Raw genomic sequence first — 4,161 nt, 5'->3', positions numbered from 1 at the left:
CATAATTACAGAAACCAGTACCTGTGTGTTAGAAGTATTGACCCTGGCTGTTGAGACACTTGTCCCACTGTGACACAAGGCGGTGAATGGCTGTCTCATAAAATTCCCGAGGCTGCGATGTTAACCAGTTCCGCACGTACAGCTGGACGTCGTCATCCATGGTGAATCGTTTGCCCCTCAGAGCCTTTTAATGGGACCAAAACTGGCGAAGGGGGGGGGGGGGGGTGGCGGAGGGGCTACATGTGAGGCGACCGCGAACAGAGTACGAGATGAATTGGGGGCCATATATGCTGAGCGCAGCAACCTGACTGTGCAAGTGATCTGGGAAACAATTTTCACTGGTTCTTACCTGCAGATGGACTTCTGGCTGAAGCACGCTTCTCTTTCCATTTTTGGGTCGTACAGAAGGGCATCGGTTCGCAAAATGAAGTACTGCTGCACTGATGTAGAGTTGTTAAATGATATTCACTGCTCCCTATTCTTAGATGAACCATAGTTTGTGATTTCGTTGAGCCATTTGAATAGAGTTGGGCGACACACTGGATTCATGTAAACAAAAGCAGATTGCGTTGTAAAACGGATTAATTCAGGTGAGAATTTGTGTAGCCGCCACCCTAATGTATGCTTTGCCTATCAAACTTCATTCCATACCTGATTTTTTGTCGTTTTTGTTTAAGATTTATCACCTAATTGTAGTTATTAAATGTTTAACAAAACTTGTCATTAGTTTTTAAACTTAAATACGCCACTGTTCTCATTCATACTTCCTCTACTATACGCAGTTTTTGTTTGACTGTGGTGATACATGAGTACACTCAGACATTTGTTTATGATCAAAGGGAGTGACGGCTTATAAACTATTTAAATGTCTTTAATTTTTTTTAAGTAATAGGTGACTAAAGTAAAGTAAAAGAAATAAAAGATTTTAGCAGGGAGAATCGAATCTGAGCGATGAACTACCAGTAAGTACACTTGACCACTGTGCCACAGCACCGACACAAGAAGTATTGCTCAAAAATCGCCCATACTCAACTCGAAAATCTCTAGAGGGCGTTTAAGGATTTCCTACAGCCCACTCAGGCGCAATATTCCAGGAACTTGATAGAGGCATCTACTTGCTTCCACTCACGTAGTTTCAGCCAAATCGGTGAGCCCTAACCTACGCCTTTCCCTTGCTAGATTTAGAGTTAAAGTAGGTCTACCTATACCTTTCACTCTCACTTTCTCCTCTAAAGATCTACTAGAAGGGAACCTATTTAGCAGATCATCTACAGAATTCGCCATTTTGCTTGCACAATACTTCACGTGCACTTTCAGAGAGAAATACTGGCCCGGTGCTGTGAGCAACGTAGCACTCTTTGTGCTGGCAAGATGACGACATGCCAGAGCGAACACAGTCGAAAGCGTCCCTTTTCTACGTTGATCGTAGTACGGCTGACCATATTTTAAACACTCGACACTGGTTCCTAGTTACCGCGAAGAGAGCGCTAATCAACATGTTTTCGTTCATTTGCATACCAGCACACATTCTAAGAGAAATAACGTAATTTTAGTGCGATTTCCGGCTTGCATTCGGAGACATAATTTTAGTGCGATATTTGCAGTGTGATTGGCACATGATCGCCAACCACCACGGCTCAACAGTGTTTAGCAAAAAGAACGTCATCTTCCCTGTAAAGATTACCATTTGAGTTAATGAAGCATCTCCGTAACACGTGTGTATTGATTTTTTTTTAATTTTATTTACAAGTCTCATTCCGTAGAACCAAATTGAGGAGCAAATCTCCACGGTCATGGAACGTGTCAGTACATTAAATTACAGCATAAAAGTAATAATAGACAAAAATAAATGTTCATGGACCTGAAAAAAGGCAGTCCATAAGTTTAAGTAAACGCTATCAGAAATACAATAAGAATCAGCTTAATTTTTCCAGGAACTCCTCGACAGAATAGAAGGAGTGACCCATGAGGAAACTCTTCAGTTTCGATTTGAAAGCGGGTGGATTACTGCTAAGATTTTTGAATTTGAGTGGCAGCTTATTGAAAATGGATGCAGCAGTGTACTGCACAACTTTTTGCGCAAGAATTAAGGAAGTCCGATCCAAATGCAGGTTTGGTTTCTGCCGAGTATTAACCGAGTGAAAGCTGCTTATTCTTGGGAATAAACTAATGTTGGTAACAAGAAACGACATTAAGGAATATACTTACTGAGATGCCAATGTCAAAATACACAGACTCGTGAACAGAGGTCGACAAGAGGTTCGTGAACTCACACCACTCATTGCCCTAACCGCCCGTTTCTGAGCCAGAAATATCTATTGATCTAACCTAGTGGCAACGACCTCGCCGCAGTGGATACACCGGTTCCCGTGAGATCACCGAAGTTAAGCGCTGTCGGGCGTGGTCGGGGCTTGGATGGGTGACCATCCGGGCCGCCATGCGCTGTTGCCATTTTTCGGGGTGCACTCAGCCTCGTGATGCCATTGAAGAGCTACTAGACCGAATAGTTGCGGCTTCGGTCAAGAATACCATCATAACGACCGGGAGAGCGGTGTGCTGATCCCACGCCCCTGCTCTCCGCATCCTCCACTGAGGATGACACGGCAGTCGGATGGTCCCGGTAGGCCACTCGTGGCCTGAAGACGGAGTGCTTTAATCTAGTAGTAAGAACCCGAAACACGTCTGAAGATGGCGGCCAGTTGGCTCGTCGAAATATTGTGTTGTCAGGACGATGAAATCCGGGTGCGTGCCCATGAAGAGCGTCAATATTTATTACACCTAAAAAAGTCTGCGTAATCACCTCAGCAAGCTTCTGAATTGCTTTGCTGTTTTCCCTTAATCGTATCTGTTGGCGAGTACAAACACTCGAGCAGTACTCAGTAATATCTGGTACAAGTGTTTTGTACGTGGTTCCTTTTGTAGATGAGCTGTGCTTCCCTTTCTCTATCAGTCAAAGACGCTACTCCTAGACCACGGTTTTTGTAAACTCTTGAGATGATCTGAAAGTTACGGGCTGCGTTACGTACGAGTATCAGAATGTTGTAGCGCCACTGGCAGGTGGGCGTTTCTTGTGGTCAGCGGCGTGACCGTGCGACAGTGCCGGAGCGCGCGACATCCCGGCTTCTTTTGTGCCGCGCGGGCAATCAACAGGTCGGCGTGACGTAATGACATAATGACGGATGCGGAGGCTGGTGGCAGATAATTACACGCGCCATCAGGCAGGCGCGCCGGACACCGGCCGACGGGCCGTGGGGGCCCGGCATCTCGCCACTGATCACTTGCTGCCCAAATTAGATCAACATACTTCGGCTTTGCCCAACACTAGAGGTGGTCCCCGGCTCACCAGTGTGAAGCACAACAACAAGACTCTTTTAATGAAGTATGAAATCACACTCGAATCGCAAACAGGATCTCATTAGCCAGTGAGAGACCTGTGAACAGCCGGCCGGTGTGGCCGAGCGGTTCTAGGCGCTTCAGTCTGGAACCGCGCGACCGCTACGGTCGCAGGTTCGAATCCTGCCTCGGGCATGGATGTGTGTCATGTCCTTAGGGTAGTTAGGTTTAAGTAGTTCTAAGTTCTAGGGGACTGATGACCTCAGATGTTAAGTCACATAGTGCTCAGAGCCATTTGAACCATTTTAGACCTGTGAACAACTAGCCTCCTGTCAACATCCAAGCGATCGCAGTGTGTTTTACACATACGAGGGTCACCCCAAAAGAAATGCACACTATTTTTTGTAATGAGAGGCACCCACATGCCTTGCTCATACTGTGGCATCAAGCAGTCAGGCCTGCAAGATGAGTGGTCTGCCAAGCGAGTGGATTTATTCTTATTTCTCGAGGAACATCTATTTCTGATTATGAGCTCTAGTACCCACAATTAACCTACAAATTATTCTCCTGTTTGAATATTACGCAACGGAAACGGATAACGCACATCTATTAGGAATTTACACATTTCTGATTGTTCACTACGCTCTGGCAATACCAAATCATCTTTCTTACCCAACGGCTTTGATCAACACATGGCCATCCCACTGAATATGAATGGCGCACACATTATAAATTCTGGATATCATGACTACACACTGTTCGAAGAACAAGTCCACCAATCTTTTTCTTTTCACTATCTTTTTTATTCCGATAAATTCTATAATCGAT

The 4,161-nt window shown here is 45.2% G+C and overlaps 1 pseudogene; it reads left to right on the top strand.

Annotated features, from left to right (window-relative positions):
- Positions 1-2,333: 2,333 nt before the first annotated feature.
- On the top strand, positions 2,334-2,451 carry LOC126417357 (5S ribosomal RNA; annotated as a pseudogene).
- The last annotated feature ends 1,710 nt before the right edge of the window (positions 2,452-4,161 follow it).

This window comes from Schistocerca serialis, chromosome 8 (genome assembly GCF_023864345.2).
Source record: "Schistocerca serialis cubense isolate TAMUIC-IGC-003099 chromosome 8, iqSchSeri2.2, whole genome shotgun sequence".
Lineage (NCBI taxonomy): Eukaryota > Metazoa > Arthropoda > Insecta > Orthoptera > Acrididae > Schistocerca > Schistocerca serialis.
This window is presented reverse-complemented; position numbering and strand designations above follow the sequence as displayed.